The sequence below is a fragment of the Chionomys nivalis genome, chromosome 1 (genome assembly GCF_950005125.1).
Source record: "Chionomys nivalis chromosome 1, mChiNiv1.1, whole genome shotgun sequence".
Lineage (NCBI taxonomy): Eukaryota > Metazoa > Chordata > Mammalia > Rodentia > Cricetidae > Chionomys > Chionomys nivalis.
The window spans coordinates 33,995,675-34,012,706 of record NC_080086.1 but is presented as its reverse complement, the minus strand read 5'-3'; the positions used below and the strand labels follow the sequence as shown (position 1 = coordinate 34,012,706).

The 17,032-nt window shown below is 42.5% G+C and overlaps 1 protein-coding gene across 4 annotated transcripts in view; it reads left to right on the top strand.

The window, feature by feature from the left end:
* The window catches only part of Marchf8 (membrane associated ring-CH-type finger 8), a 69,144-nt gene that overhangs the window by 463 nt on the left and 51,649 nt on the right, over window positions 1–17,032 (top strand). The gene's annotated exons all lie outside the window — the stretch shown is intronic.

The following is a 17,032-nucleotide window of genomic DNA, read 5'->3' as shown; positions in this document are numbered from 1 at the left end:
CTTTGCATTTTAATCGCCGCCCTTTTGCTTGTCTTTAAACATCTGTTTTTCTTGGAACCGATTTGGATTCTCCTTCATCTGAGGCAAGTTTTTAAATAGAGAACTTATTAGGGAAAAGCATAATGGCTCATCTTTTTGTTCTCACGTTTCCTTAACGCGATGAACCCCCCCCCCTACAAAGAAGAAACGCTTCTCTGAAAGCCCATTTGACAGGAAAGAAAGAAAGAAAAGAAAAAAAAAAAAGAAAGAAAGAAAATCCTTTTCATTGTCTCCTCCACTTAAGGACACACAGTGGTCACACAGTTGACAAGATTTATTAGGAGTTGTGTTGGCTTTTGTTGTCATTTGATGGTGTCTGAAGATAAATGTGATATATGGCCCTTTCCATTATTTCTCTCTCTCTCTTTTTTGTTCGGTTATGCAATTAGAGAAATAATAAGTCTATAATTTATCTCTTGGAAAAAGCCTCGGTATTTCTGGTCATTCCCCCGAGAAGCAACCGTGTGTTTATATAGTAGCCCTCACACCTGGTTGCTTGACCCAAAATGGGAGCGGAGCCCTTCATTTGGAATACTCTAACCACATTCTGTGAAAAAGAATGTACAAACTACACTTGCTAGAGTTATGGAATGATGCGAACACAATCTTTTACTAAATGTTGAAAATCTGAAGTAAGGGAGTTTTGAATTTTGAGAGATTCAGATTGGGAGGGAAAATAACCCTGTTTGATACAGCGAATGAACGGATGCAAAGTGTGACGTCTGGAGTACAGGCAGAGGCAGTTACCAGGAAAGTTGAAATAAAGAGCAGCGTGCACTTTCCTAACTTCTTGATTCTGGAGATTTTATTGATTAAATATATACTGTAATTTGATGTTAGGAGGGGAAAACTGCCAGGCATGGTGGTCCTTGCATGCAGTCCTGGTACTGGGAGGATGGAGGCAGAAAACACATTTTAAAGTTTGCCTTTGTGAGGGGAGTGGACAGTGCGACCCAGGTGGAGTATCTTTTCTTTTCCAAGGCAATTCACTTCCTTGGCCTTCACTTTATGCTTAGGCAAACTGTTTTTTGTTTGCTTGTTTATTTTTGTTGTTGTTTGATTTAGTTTTTAGCTTTTCTCTTGAGTGTGGAGAATGTGTTCCATGTGTTGGCTAAAATTAGGATTGTCAGATAAAATTCAGAATTCACAACTAAATATGAATTTCAGGTAAACACAAAATATGTGGGACATACCTAAACTAAAGAAAAAACTCATCAACTATTTGAAAAGGATTAACTCTTTACTTGCTTGTTGCTAAATACGACTGCTTTAGCTCCAACATATTTGTCTCATTTAAATTAGCACTGGGAGAAAATTAGCCCAAGGCCTAGGATGGAATTGATTCTCTTGTTAAGCTTCACTATTGGGAGCTGCAGATGTGGCTCTGTAGCAGGGGAGTGCTTGGCACACAGGGGCCTTTGTCCAGTCTCCAATGCCAAACAAATGAAATGAAAAGCCAGAATAAAACAATGAAGAATTCTCTTCAGTATCAGTTGAACCCTCTACTTCTTTACGTGTGTTCTGTTTCCTCTTTTTCCTCGACTAGACGTTCTGTTTCTTTGCTTTTCTTTCTAGGGATTGAACATAGGGTCTCATACATACTAGGCAACAGCTCCACCACTGATTCACAGCCCACAGTCAGTTATGTTTTGTTTTAATTTCACATGAGTACTGTATTTACATTATCTCCCCCCTCTTTCTATTCCTTTCTTGTGTCCTCCAACTCCCTCTGAAATTAGTGAGCTTTTAGTCTTTATTATTGTTACAAACACACACACACACACACGAGTACAACTTGTTGAGTCCCTTTCATGTTGTTTATATGTATGTATGTTTAAGCCTGACCACTTGAGGTTGGAGGATTGGATCACCTGTCAGGGAGCTTGTTCCTGGAGAAGACTGATTTGCCCTCTTAGTAGCCATTTATTTCCTGCAGCTCTTCATCCAAAGGTGGAGCCTGGTAAAATCTCCCCCATTCATGTTGGCATGTCAGAAGGTGTGGTCATTGTTCAGGTCTTGTTTAAGAAACCATACCAGGTTTTGCGGCTGCTGCTTCCCTGTCACACACAGAAGATTCCGTCTTGCAGCAGATGTCCTGACATCCTGGTTGTTCAGCTCCTCATCTTCCCACCCTCTCTGCTGATAGCTTCCCAGAGCCTTAGTTGGAGGGGGCTGGTTACGCCCTAGTCAGTTGTTCTCTGCATTTTTCTCAGTTGTGGCTTTCTGTAATAGTTTCTGTTTGTCACCAAAAGTTGCTTCTTGCTCAGGGTTGAGAGTGACACTTGTTTGTGGGCCTGAGGATGAGTATTTACTGTGCAGTTAGAAGTCATGCTGATTTACTGAAGTAGGTTCTCCTCTAGGATCCATGAGTCAGGGCTGGTTGGCTAGATTTATGATAAGAGACTTTTGCCTTATACGGCGCCTTAGTCACTTTGCTATTGCCGTGAAAAGACATCGTCATGACCAAGGCAACTTGTAAGAGAAATCACTTAATTGGGACCTTCGTGGTGGGGAGCATGGCAGCAGGCAGGCATGGCACTCACTGGAGCAGTAGCTGAGAGCTCAGATTTGATTCATAGACATGCGGTGGGTGTGGCTTGGAGTGGGTAGACTGGCTGACTAGGCCTGGTGTGTGCTTTTGAAACCTGATCATCCAGCCCCAGTGACACACCTCCTCCATCAAGGCCACACCTCTTAATCCTTCTCCAAACAATTCCACCAACTAGGGACCACACATTCAAATATATGAGCCTATATGGGGTCAGTTCTCACTCAGACCGCCACAGCCACTTTTGCACCTTTTGGGATATACTGCCTTTCTGGCCATTGTTGCGGTGTGTAGGTGGGACAGCTGAGTATGATTTTGTCATTTTCTCCACTGGAAGACTGCCCAGCTCCTTCCAGGACACTGAGAGCTGCTCTTTAAGGAAGCAGTTTCTAGGTCATATCCAACTCGATTCCTCCAAGCGCTGTGTCTGAACTACATGCTGTCATTAGCAAGAAGGAGTTACCTTCAAACTCTGGGAGCAATGCTATAGCCTGTGTTGTTTTGGGAGTCTCTCAGATTCCCCGAATTGACAACTCCCAAGGGATTCTTGGATGACTGATCCTCTAGTTTCTGGTACGTGGTCTATAGTGTCACTCCAAGTGGCACAGCTTCATTTAAATGAATACACACACGTGCACATACATTTATGTATATTCTGTGTAATTTTAAGTAGACATAAAATATCCTGCTTCCCTGTGGCTTTTTCAAACATCCTTGATATGATTTCTCTCTCCGCCAGCCTCTCCCTGTGTCTTGTTCTAGTTTTCCCGCATGGTTTGTTGAAAACACTGCATTTTCTCTATTATGTATAGTCCATTGATCTGAATTTCTGTTTTTGTGCCAGGACCATGTTTGTTTTTTTTTTTTTTAATGATAGCTCTATATCTTGAAGTTTGGTGTGGCAATCTCTCTAACTATCCAGGGTCTTTTTTGGTTCGGTATGAATTTTAGGACTTTTAAAATTTCTGTGAAGGATTTCATAGGGATTTTGATTGAGATTACAATGAGTCTGTGAATTGCTTTTGATAGGATGGTGAATTTCACGATATTAAGTCCACAAGTCTATGGGTGTGGGAGGGCTTTCCACTTTCTAGTGTACGTCTCCTCTTTATTTCAAGATCTAAAGTTGTTGCTGTAGAGGTCTTTGCTCTTTGCTTAGGTTTAGTCCTAGATATTTTACTTCCCTTGAGGATAATGGGATTGTGCCCAGGATCTCTTTTCTAAGTAACTGTTGTTGGTGTAAGAAAGGTACTGAATTTTGTAAGTTGATTTTGTATCCAGTCATTTTGCTGAAAGTGTTGATTATTTCTAGAAGTTTGCTAATGACATTTCTGGGATCTCCTATGTATAATGTACCATCTGCAAACTAGTGATATGAACTCTTTCCTTCTTAGTATCCCTTTAATTTCTTTGTCTTGCTTTATTGTTTTAGCTAGTGCTTGGAGCTCTCTGTTGAAAAGGAGTGGGGATAGTGGGCTGCCCTGTCTTAGTCTGATTTTAATATATTGTTTCGAGTTTTTCTCCATTTAGGGTGATGTTGACTTCGTATTAGTTTTAATTTGAAGTCTATTTTGTCATATTAGGATAGGGCCACTTGGCTTGCTTCCTGGTCACATACGCATAGAAAATTGTGTGTTTACTTTGTATTGCTGTGATAACCACAAGACCAAAAACAACTTAAGAAGAAAAGGATTTATTTCGGTTTACAGCTTAAAGTCCATTATGAAGATAAGTCAGGATAGGAAGTCAAGGCTGGAACTTAGAGTCAGGAACTGAAACAGAGGCCTTGGAGCAGCGCTGATTACTGGCTGGCTTCTGTGGCTTGCTCAGCCTGCACTATGATAGCATTCAGGACCACCTGCCTAAGGGTAGCACTACCCACAGTGGGCTGGACTCTCCCACATCAATCATTAATCAAGAATAAGCTCCGTAGACTTGCTTATAGGACAATCTGATGGAAACATCTTCTCAATAGAGGTTCTCTTCTCAAATGGTCATGTTGACAAAACACTAAGCTGTTCAAATATTTTTTCCATCTTTTCGTTTTAAGGTAATTCTTATCTTTGAAAGTTAGATATTTCTTTTTTTTTTTTTTTTTTTTTTTCGAGACAGGGTTTCTCTGTGGCTTTGGAGCCTGCCCTGGAACTAGCTCTTGTAGACCAGGCTGGTCTCGAACTCACAGAGATCCGCCTGCCTCTGCCTCCCGAGTGCTGGGATTAAAGGCGTGCACCACCATCTTGTAGACAGTAGACAGACAGATTTGTTTCTTAATCCATTTAACAAACCTGTGTCTTTTAGTTGGCAAATTGGGTTATTAATGCTTTAAGTTGTTGTTTTAAAGGTGTTTGTTGATGACTGTCCCCTTAGGGTAGGGTTGTTCATTGGTTTTGCTGTTTGTGTTCTTAGTCCTCTCTTGTGTTTCAGTAATTATAGTTTCATTTGTTTTCTTTCTGTATTCTTGGGTATGCTTATTCATCTCTTCAATCCTAAATATTGCTTCTAGTATATTCTGTAGGGTTGGTTTGTTAGAAATGACTTGCTTTATTATTTTATGTGTATAAATGTTTGGCTGCATATATGTCTGTACACCATGTGTATGCCTGATGCCTGAAGAGACTGGAAGAGTGCATCATTTCCCTTACAGTTAGTGTTGCAGAGATGTGAGCTGCCATGTGAGTGCTGGAAACTGAACCTCTAAGCATCCAATGCTCTCAACTGCTGAGCCATCTCTCCCATCTTCATATTGATTTCTTTAAGTCTGTTTGTATATGGAAGGTTTTCTTTCTCCTTTAACCCTGACAGTTTTACAGTAGTCTAGGTTGGCATCCATGGTCTTTTAGAACTTGAAGTCCATTTCTCTAGGCTCTGGTGGCTTTTAAGTTTTTCCATTGAGAGATCAGCTCTTACTCTGATGTGTTTTCCTTTATGTGTGACTGTTATTTCTCTCTCTCTCTCTCTCTCTCTCTCTCTCTCTCTCTCTCTCTCTCTCTCTCTTTCTTTTGCCAGTATACTCTTCTTGTTCTGTCCATTAAATAATTTCACTATAATCTGCTGTGGGGAGTTCCTTTTCTGTTCATGTCTTGGTTTATTTGAGTGTGTCTTTCCTTAATGGGGGGGGGTTGTTTGGTGTTTTGTGAATTTGTTGAGGATCTGGCCTGTACAGTTGACCTGGGAGTTTTGTTCTTCATCTATGCCTATAATTAGAAAATCTGGTCTTTTTGAGGTGCCTAACATTTTTCTGTGTTCTTTTTATGTTTTTTATTTTTATTTAAACTTTTAATAATTTTTGATTGAGTAGTTCGATCTCTGAGTCCCAGTAATATTCCTTCTCCTTGATCCTTCTCCTTCTAGAGAGTTTTCTAGTTGTATTACTGAGTTTCACTTCAGTTTGTGTTCTCGTCAGTGTTTTTATCTCTTTACTGAATTTCGTTTTCAGATCCTGAATTGAACTTGTCACTTCATTAAGGCATATATATATTGTTCTTGGCCATCACTTAGGCATATATTGGAATGCTCTTTAAATTCATGGCGATCCCTTCCCCATCATCTTTAAACTCCTTTGAATTCTTTGATAAAGTTTGTGATTGTCTTTTTAAATTCTGTCCTGGAGTTTATCTATGTAATTCCCATTGGAGAAATGTATATATGGGCTGAGGGGGACATTATGTCTTGGCCTTTCATATTGCTTGTGGTTTGTTGTTGTTGTGACCTAGGCATGTGGCATGTAGACATTTTCTTTGGATCTATGTCTGAAGTGGGATTGTAGCCTGATGCAGAAGCTGGTTGACTAGAACCAGTGCATAGATTTCTTGATTGAGGATAGCCCAGGAAGAGGCGGTGCATGATCTATGTGTCTTTGTCTAGGCCTGCTGGGGTGGAGTAGGTCAGAGGCTGGTGAGCGGCAAAGGGACCAGCATCTTTTTTTTTTGTTTTTGTTTTTTTTTTTTTTTTAAATGAAACAGGACCTTCCTGTGTAGGCCAGGTTAGCTCAGATTTAATATCCTCTGCCACTGCTTCTTGTCTTAGCTCTCCAGTGCTGAGTAACAGGTGCACACCTCCATGCCTGGTGTGCTGTTAACTTTCCTCTTACCGGGCTGTGTTTTCATGTAGTTGGACTGCTTTACTTTCCTATTAGCAGAGTCAGAGAGTTCTGTTATCCTGTCTGTGTGCTCACTGCTGTTTACGATAGGAATCAATTATCTAATGAAGGTCCAGTGTCAGTGTGTCTGAAGAAATCTTTCACATCAGCAAGACAGCAGTAAGGACCTTGTACTGTCTGATTCTGCCACTGGCACGCCAGCCTCAACAATGTAAACAGAGAGCTCAGCAGAAGAATAAGCAGAGGATTTGAATGAGTTTTTCTTCAGACAAGACAAACAAACGACCAATAAACAAAAAATGCTGAAGGCAAATGCAAATAGAGGTCTCGACAAAGATGTAGGATGTAATCAGAAGTGTGACTTGGCTGGAATTCACTAACAAGGTGAAGAACCCAGTCCTCATGAACCCCTCCCATTTTACAGTGACGTACTACATCGCCTACTAACATGACTAAAATTTTAAAAAGATAGATCCTGGGAGGGGCGTGGGCGGGGGAAATGTGGAACAGGCTGGAGGTTTCTCCAGTGCTTATGTACAGGAATACACCATGGCTCTGCAGTTGCACTCCCAGGTAATATACCCATGAAGAACGTAAATGTGACCATACGAAAACCTACACATAAACCTGTGCTATTTAGAATAGCTCAGGGGCGACAACGCAAACTTACCAGCTGATGGAGGGAGGATTGGCAGCTCAAGGCTAGTCTGACTGCGTAGTGAAACCTCATCCCCAAGAAGGAAAACTGTGGGGAGAAGATGGTGTGGGTACTCGTACAGAGTCCGTTTACGTCTCTCTGTTGGTGAGAGTTTAGTGTGCTCCAGCTTTCCCCTTTTATAACGGTGCTGAACTACCATTCTTGTATATATGTCTTTAAACATTTGTGGGATTATTATTCCCTTATGGAGCCTTGGAACAGGGCTGTCTGGTTAAAGAGGACTTGCGTTGGGTCATGAGAACTGTTTGCCTTGTGTTTAGTGAAGCTGTGCTTCCACTGACATGTAGGTGCTTTGTACGCCTGATCCTGGAGGACTTGGCTGTCTTAAACTCCAGTTACCTTTCCTCTACTCTTGAGCTGTGTTTATAGCCCTATTTTTAGTGAAATCAATAATTAACATTTAATCAGTGACCATTGTTGAGTCACAGTCTGTGACTACATTTCATCTCTTTTAAAAAAGGTTAATTATCTAATTTTTCTGCTATTGAATTTTTCAAATGCAAATTTTAATTTTTCCCCTGATTTCTGCTTTTCTGGGGGAAGCTTTTTATCATTCCAGACCTATGAAATCAGGCCATGATGGTTTGTTTGAACCCAAAATTTGAAAAATATCTCAATTACACTGTGTTGTAATAACAATAGCAACATCTATGTATTTTTGTAATGCAGAATTCAGCATAAGTTGTTATTATGTTCTTCACTTGTGGCTCTGCCAAGATGGCAGAGGGAGAGTTAGCTGGAGGGTCTCAGGTGAATGAATGCTGAGAGGCTGACGTCCGCCCTCCTACAGTGTAGTGGCCGGGATTCAGTCACATGGCCTCTAACAGGGTTGGAAGAGGACTGGACGATGGCTCTTATTGATGGCTCAGGAACAGTGAACGGTAGTGCGGAAGTGCATGAGAAGCATTGACTCTGGCTGTTCCACTCCTCAGACTGCCCTTGTTCTTGGGACACACAGAGCACACACACTCTGTGAAGAAGGTCGGCCAGAGTCCCCTCCAGGCATGGCTGTCAGTTCAAAGTACAGGATCTCTGACTTGGAAGAGCCCCCGGGAAGTGCCTGAGAATGGGAAGCTCTGTGTAGCTGGGCTTGTCTCCGTGCTTCATGCCAAACTGTGTGGCTCACTAGAGGCCAGTGCTTTATGTGAGTGTCTTCATGGGAGTCAGTGCTAACGCTGGTGCTTTAATAGCCCAACTTGATTTTCTAGTTGAAATTACCTTCCATCTTCTTCCAAGAGGCTCCTTGCTGTAAACTTTTAAACTTTATATTGAGTTGTTAAAATATAGTTAAAAGTATAGTCCCAGGAAGGGTAACTTTTACTTGAGATTTTACTTAAATACAAATACTTTAAAGAATTACTAGAAGCTTTAAGTTAAACCCTGTTTTGACAGTTGTAAGGATGTTCTAAAACTAATCCAGATAGAATATATCTTGGTAGGAAGATGCGTGTCACTCACTGGTCACTGTTTGCTATTTTGCCCTGTCACCTCTGACCTGGGTTTGTCAGTCTCCCGTGTGCTGATAACCACTATGCTGCCTCCACAGGGGCCAAGGTGAAAATGAACTGAGTTATTGTAGGCCCCAGATCTGCATCTACAGAGCAACCTGCTGTAGACATCTGACCTAGATTTTATTGTAGTGAAGAATTACAAAAGTGAAAATTGTCACAAAATGGGATTTTAAAAAAACTTACTAAACTGAAAATGTTTTTTAAAATTTCACCACAGAACTCTAAGAAACTGCAGTCCTGTTACATAACATTTTACTGTTGGTACAACTCCAAGAGCAGGACCCAGAGTCTGCAGTCCGCCTGCAGTGTTCCCGAGTGGCTGCTTGAGCGCGGGCAGGGTCTCTTGGTTCTGCCTTGTCTGCTCAGTTCTGAAGGTGAGACTGGCTGTCAGTAGATTGGTCTCCAGCTTCATTCTAGTTCGGCCAGTCTGTAATTGTCCGTCACCAATTCTCTCTCTTTCTCTCTGTCCCTTCCTCCCTCCACCCTTCCTTCCCTTCTCTCATTTTTTTAGCATCTACCTGTCTCTGTGTCTCTGTGTCTCTCTGTGTCTCTCTCTCTGTCTCTCTCTCTGTGTACTTTTGTGGAGGTCAGAGGATAGTTCTCATACCGCGTGAGCCCTGAGAATCAGACTCAGGTGCAGGCCTGTGGGAAGCACCTTTTACCTGTGGAGCCATCTTGCTGGTCTTGTCGTCCAGTCTTTTGTATGGCTTACAGAGCCAGGCATAACTAGGTATAACACTGTTTGGGAGAAGAGGCTGTCTCATGGCCTAGAGAAGAAAAGGCTTGGAGTTGGAAGGTCAGATGATGTGAGAGAAACGTCAGGGCCGATATACCGAGAATCAGTCACTAAGCTTTGCTCATGTGTTCAGCACAGTGGACACAGCTGTGTGGAGATTGGATCCAGGGCTTCAAGCTGCAGCGGGCGGCGCTCTTCCAGCTGTCTGACAGCCCCAGCTCCGTGTTTTGTCCTTTGTTTTCTTTCTTTAAGGTGGGGTGGGTTTTTAGCCTCTTCTGTCCTTGAGCTTGTGCCCAGTCTCCTCGGCCAGGGCTGCTGTTTATACTACCTTGCTGACTTCTAGTGGGCGAGTTTCTAGTGGTTCTTCCTGTTTAGTGTTGAAATGAACCTCCCTAAGTAGCTATGCCCTAACATGGGACAAAAGTTACATCAGACAGGCAAATGATGTTTGCGAGGTAGTCAGTTATTTATGTCTCAGCCAGGGATGGTACTAGAGGGTTTTCCCAGCCATCTGGCCTTCGTCAGAGGGTATCATTGCTTGAAAAAGGTGTTCAGATAAAGAGGACCTGTTGTGGTGTGGTCCATTTGTCATGACAGTAACTAAGCTATAACAGTGTGGCCCTGTTTGTTCCGAGTGCTTTCTTCCTTGCATCTGGTTTGGGTGAAAGTTCAGGCTGAGTACTGTTTGGTACCGGTTCTTACAGCGCCGCTCCTGTAAGCCTTCTGCTCTTTTTCATGATCCTCCTGGCAGCAGCACTGGCCTTCAGTGCTTCCCACCTCTCTCCAGATGACCAAAGCTGGGCCTGTGCATATGGGTCCTTCTGTCCTGAGATACTCAGCTCAACTTGTCATCGTCCTGTGGGTCTTTGCCAGCGCTGCAGGAGGTGTTTGCCAGCCTGGGCAGTTTTGATAGTTGTTATCTTCTCACTGTTGCTGCTTGGAAGCAGCATGTGAAAAAATGCAAGATAATGCAAGGGAAAGGCATGTATACCATTCTGCTTCACTTATAACTTCTTGTTTCCCGTGCTGGAGGCAGAATTTTGGTACCTAAAGGAACAATACCCCCACCCTGTTGTAGCATGTGATTAAGATTGTGTGTGTGTGAGAGTGTGTGTACAGGTCCTAAACTACACAGCTGTCCTAAACCTGCACTGTCTCCTTCCTGCTGAACTGGAATTGGATGCTGCCATGAGAGTAACTTTTCGTTGTGTGAGGAACTTCCTTGTGCATGGTGGGGTGTCAGTAGCACTCTCGGCCTCTTATTAACTGCAAGTAGCACTCACAAAGCAAGCAAAGATGCCCCCAAGGCACACTGTTCCTGGGCTGAAAATTTCTACTGTTGTCGACCACTGATGTGTGACGCCTCCCAGCTGGCCCTCCGCTAGAAGATGGAGGCTGGTGATTCTACTCCTGGTCGGTCGTCGGTGCTCCAGCCTTGCTCACACCCTCCTCTCCTGACCGCTGTGCTCTGCTAATGAGGGGGAAAGCAAATGGAAGGCAGACTTAGTAGGGTAGGGCAGAGCTGCCGCTGCGCACAGATGGGTGTGTTTTTGGGGTGGTGCCTAGTGATTAGACTGTTAAATGTCTTTTGACAAGAAAGTGAGCAGATGACACACTTCACAGAACATAGTCAGGTATGTGCTGCCTTTGTACTGTTCAGAGCCGGCCTTGGGATTTTGTTAGGAAAGAAAACTTGAGGGACTGCTTGTCTTAATGTCTTTATTTGAAAGAAGCAAGGGCAAACGAAGCTTCTGTTTGAGTAACTGCCGTGTTTGAGGTTCTTTAGTAGAGTGGCTGGAGTCCATTTCTGTGCGCGTCAGAAGTGAGGTGGAAGCTTTGTGGATATGAAGCAGCCAACGTTTACCATGTCGGTGGCAAAGGAGCAGGTCTTCAGAAGCCGAGGGAGCACGAAGGGAGGGTGGGAAGGGCACCCACAGGTGAGGAATGTTAGCTTTGTCTTGGATGGGTAGAAGGGGTGGGCAAGTTAGATTTCCTAGATCAGCAGGAGACCAGACCAGATTTTCGTACCCCCATTTATATTTTCCGTGATTGTTCACTTTTTGTACTCAAAATCTAGAATTTAATGAGTTCCTTTTTTCTTAAGATCATCCAGAATACCCATTTTGTAAGCTTTTATCTCTTGACATTTTTGGTATCTTTTTCTCCATTTTAATATCTTTTAATAATAATAATAATATATTTTAATCTTTTTGTATTTTGTGGTTATACCCCGATTTCCATATTGCTGAACACATGGATTGTTCTAAAGAATTTGCTACAGTGAATACTCTCTGATGAGTGCTTTTGTTTGAGTGTGTATATATGTAGGTGTGTGTGAGTGTGTATGTGGTAATAATGCCTGCGCTCCTGGAGGCCACAGGAGGGTGTTAGGTGTGCTGCTCTGTCCTTCATCTTAACTCCTTTGAGACGGGTATCCTGGAGAGAGTCCCTCAGCCAGCAAGGTCCAGTTGTCCTCCTTCCTGCCTGCACCCTGACAGCTCTGGGGTCACAGGCCACAACCAGCTTTGCATGTGTGTGCTGGGATTCAGACGCACGTCCTCATGCTTGTACCGCGTGTTCTCACCCTTGAGTCATCTCTCCAGCTCCTGATGGATGTATCCGAGCATGAATTTCAGTCCACAGTAGATGATTACTTTAAGAGATCACAACTTAAATAATGAAGATCGTTTTAAGGCTCTTGATTCAATATTGCTGAATGGCATTCCTGAAACTGGCTAATTAGGTATTCCTACTTCTAACTCCTGTTGAATGCTCATTTTAGGAAGTCTGCCAATGCCAATCTTTTCCACTAATTTTCTGGGAAAAGATCTCACTGTCGTACTTGTTAGTGAAGCTGACTTGTTTGTCTTTTTCATTTTTAAAGTTTATTACTTTGTTTTATGAATTGACTATAAATTCTCTGTTTTCCATTAGTCATTGGGTATGAGTGTTTTCAAAACCTTATGTAAACAATTGGCTCTTTCCTACCTCTTCCCCTTCTCCTTTTTTTTTGTGTTCCATTTGTCTTGCTAGACATCGAACCCAGGGCTTCTGGCATGCCATAACTCCATGACCCCAAAGCCTTTACACATTAAGGATGAGTGGCCTTTTATCTAGGGTATTTGGGTGAAACATTTTTTTTTTATTTTTTTTATTTTTCCATTCAAAAATTTACACTTCCTCCCCTCCTCCCATTCCCCTCCCGCTCCCCCATTCATCCTCCTCCTTCCTCCTCCCTCATTAAGAGGGGGCAGGGAACTCTGCCCTGTGGGAAGTCCAAGCCCCACCCCCCCCCCCCCCATCCAGGCCTAGGAAACTTTGCACCCAAATAGACTAGGGTCCCCAAAAAGCCAGTACTAGCAGTAGAAACGAGTTCCAGTGCCTTTATCAATGGCTTCTCAGTCAGCCCCCATTTTCAGTCACATTCAGAGAGTCCCATTAGGTTGGGGGAAGGAGAGAGGGGGAGAGAGAAGGGAAAAGGGAAAGACTGGAGAGTGCTTGGGGGAGTGGGAGAATGGAGATGGAGGAAGGGCGGATATAGGAACAGGGAAGAAGATATCTACATTAAGGAAGCCAATTTTTTTTTTTTTTTTTACTTTTTCAATTTTGTTTTTTGCTGTATGATTTCAATCTCACAGGAAAGTATAAGAGTCCACTTGGTATTCTACCTTTCCTCGAGTCCACTTGGTATTCTACCTCTGGAGTGGGGCCCTTCTTCCTGCCTGCTTCCCTCCCTCCCTCCCTCCCTCCCTCCCTCCCTCCCTCCCTCCCTCCCTCCCTCCCTTCCTTCCTTCCTTCCTTCCTTTCTCCTGTATGAATACACATGCTCTTTTCCTGTGCAGTGTTGACTGAGCTGACAGTTGGCGCTGCTGGTCTGCAGCTGTCCTCATGGGTCTTTACTTGCTCTTCCGGCTTCTCTTCCAGTTTCTAATCAAGAGCCATCCTGGATTTAGCGATCATGTTTATTAGTCTCTCTTTACATGGAATAGTTCCTTAATCTCTTTTTGTTCTTGACATCAGTCTTTGAAGGGTACAGGCCATTTATTTTTTAGAATATTCCTAATATGTACTCTCGGTAGTTGTCTCATGGTTAGTAATGGGTTTTCTGCCCACCCCCACCCCCAAGTAAGTTTCCTTGCCAATGTAGTAAGCCAGATCAAGACAAATTGAAAAAATAGAACAGGTTTGTTTGAGCAAAGCGTCTTCTGGGTGGGTTCTCCTAGAGATGGAGGCTGCCACATTCCTGAACTAAAGCAGAAATGTTATATAGGTTGTAGGTGAGGGATGATGATGTATCTGCCACGATCTAGGTTTGTACTCAAGTATGATCAAAAACTGAGCGCTAGCCGGGCGGTGGTGGCGCATGCCTTTAATCCCAGCACTCGGGAGGCAGAGGCAGGCGGATCTCTGTGAGTTCGAGACCAGCCTGGTCTACAAGAGCTAGTTCCAGGACAGGCTCCAAAACCACAGAGAAACCCTGTCTCGAAAAACCAAAAAAAAAACAAAAAAAAACAAAAACAAAAAAAACTGAGCGCTTTAGGGAGGGACTTGCGCTGCTGGCAACTTTAGGGGAAGAAGCTGCCACAGTCTCCAAGAATGAGAACTGGGCCTTTTGGTGTCTTCTCTTTGTTTGGAGATTCTCTGAGTGGGTGGATTTTGGAGATACAGGAATGGGGTTTTCCAGATCATGTAGGGGTGAGCTGGAGGTTCCAGCAGAACAGTTAGATTTAGTTTTATATTTTAAATAACAATAAAACCCAGAACTACTTCTGTTTACCGCAGTGTAGCGTGATAGGAGCCATATAATGTCAGTTGGTTATATATTAGTGATGACATTGAGAACTTGGGTAAGCTTGATGTCTGCCAGACCTCTGTACAGCCAGACACTGCTTTTCTCTTTGAAGTGAGTTCAACTCTTCTGTTCCTCAGGAGGCTTTTGCTCACTAGTTTTAGATTTGGATTCTGGTTTTTCAAATCCAGACTTCTTTCTGCATTGATTGTCTTCTATTGTAAGGAAGAGCTTTTCCTCCTTTCTACTTCTGTTTGTTTATTCATCTAATTATTTATTTGAATGATAAATATGTATACTTATTTAGTAACATGTAACTACTATAGTTTATGTATTTGCTTGTATACGTATTTTTGTCTATGAATCTTTATTTGCTATTCTTGGTATAATAAAATGTAAGACTGGGTAGTTTATAAGTAATAAAAATATTCAGGAATATTATTTTTTTAAAATGGGTGTGGTGCTGCATATCTTCAGGCTTAACACTTAAGGCAGATAGAACTCTAGGAGTTTGAGACCAGCCTGGTCCACATAGCAAGTTCCTGATCACTCTTGGTCCCGGTCCCTTATCGTGTGCTATCCTCGTGCCTCCCTCTCTTTGTCCTCCTTCTCTTCTCCTCCCCAAGTCCGTGCTTTCTTTTTCTCTTCTCCGTTTCCCTTGCTCATGTTTTATATGAGATGTGGTTGTGCTGTGTTGTCTAGGCTGTCTTCCATCTTCTGGGCTCGAATGATTCTTTTTTGCAGCCTCTTGAGCTGAGACACTCCATAAACCACCTCACTGTGCCTGCCTTGATTACTAGAGTTTGGTTGCTTGATGTCACATAATGTGTCCTTTAACTTGGACTTTTTCAGTATTTTATTTGTACCAGGTCCTTTGTATTTTCATACAAACTTTAGAACTAATGGCTAATATCTGTAAAAGGACCTGGTGAGGATATGGCTGAAATTATGATTTGGACAGAATCAACATTATTAGCACAGTACATGTCTCCAAATTGATTTAAGTATTTAGTTTCTCTTTGTTTTGTATTTCCATTATATGGAGTATGCATATGTTTTCTTAAGTTTATTCCTGAATATGTTTTCTTAAGTTTATTCCTGAATATTCTACTTGAGGACTCTTTCTTTTTTAAGAAAAAAGTTTTAGGAGCTAGGGAGAGAACTCAGAGGTTAAGAAGTCTTGTTTTCTGGAGGACCTGAGGTGAGTGCCCAGAACCCACATTGATCAGCTTACTATCACCCATAACTCTAGCTTCAGGAGATCTAATTCCCTCTTTTGGTCTCAGTGGGCACCCCCACACATGCATACATGGAACACACACACACACACACACACACACACACACACACACACACACACACTTTCTATTACTAAATCTGAAAAAGGTAGTAATTTGTTTTATTGCTAGTATATAAAAATGAAATTGAGTTTTGTTCATTACACACCCATTTTATGAGCTTGCTAAATTGACTTAAATGCATCTTTCTAGACCAGCTTAGAGTTCTTTTCTTAGATATGTTTTTGTAGGTTGTTTGAGAGTTTCATCCAGCCTGTATTGTTTATATTCCCCTTTTACTCTTTCACTTAAGTCTAGATTTCTTTTGTCAACAATTTTGTAGCTTGTGACTAGAAAGTGTTAAGTCCTTTTTTCTTCCTTCCCTCCTGTGGAACAGGCCCCATACGTGTTTGTCAGAGGGTCTTCCACTGAGCTGTACCGCCAGTCCCTCCTTCCTTTGTGTCTTGTATTTCTGTCCCCTCATGTACTACATTGGTGGGACCTTTGTGTAATGTTGAGTAGACTTAGTGAGACGTGGGCATCTTCGTCTTATTGCCAGTCTTTTGGGTAGAGTTCTCAGGAACTTTGCCTGCCTGCCTGCCTTCCTTATTTTCTCCTTCTATTCCTCCTTCTCCTTTGTTGGGGTTTATACATGCTATGTAAGCACTTTATCCCTGAATTATATCCTCAGTCTGCTGTAGGTTAGTTAAGTTTATGTAATTAAGGATGTTGACTGTTTGACAAGAATGGGCGTTGAACTTTGTCAAAAGCTTATTGGATATGTATGTATTATTTGCCGCTAAGTGATACTGACTTCTAGGCGTTAATCCAAATTTTTACTCCTGGGATAAACTCTGTATGATCATGATATATTACCTTTTTTTAATTTTTTGTTTTGTTTTGTTTTTCAAGACAGGGTTTCTCTGTAGCTTTGGGAACCTGTCTTGGAACTAGCTCTTATAGATCAGGCTGGCCTTGAACTCACAGAGATCCGCCTGCCTCTGCCTCCCAAGTGCTGGGATTAAAGGCGTGCACCACCACTGCCTGGCATGTAAAACTCCCTAACCCTCAAAGAGAGACTGGGCTTCGGCGTCTTGAGAACCCCTCTGCTTTGCAGAGAGCCTTTCTCTGTGTGCCTTGCTGTGTCTATTTCCTCATCCCTAGTATGTTTTGTTTGTTTATTGCCTTTCATTATTTGCAGAAAAGTTCCTGGTTTTTTTTTAAGTTTTCGTTGTTTACTTGTGTGTGCAGTGGGAGGTCGTTATGAACACATGTGCCTGGCACATCGTGGAGAAGAGGAAAGCTTGCAGGAGCC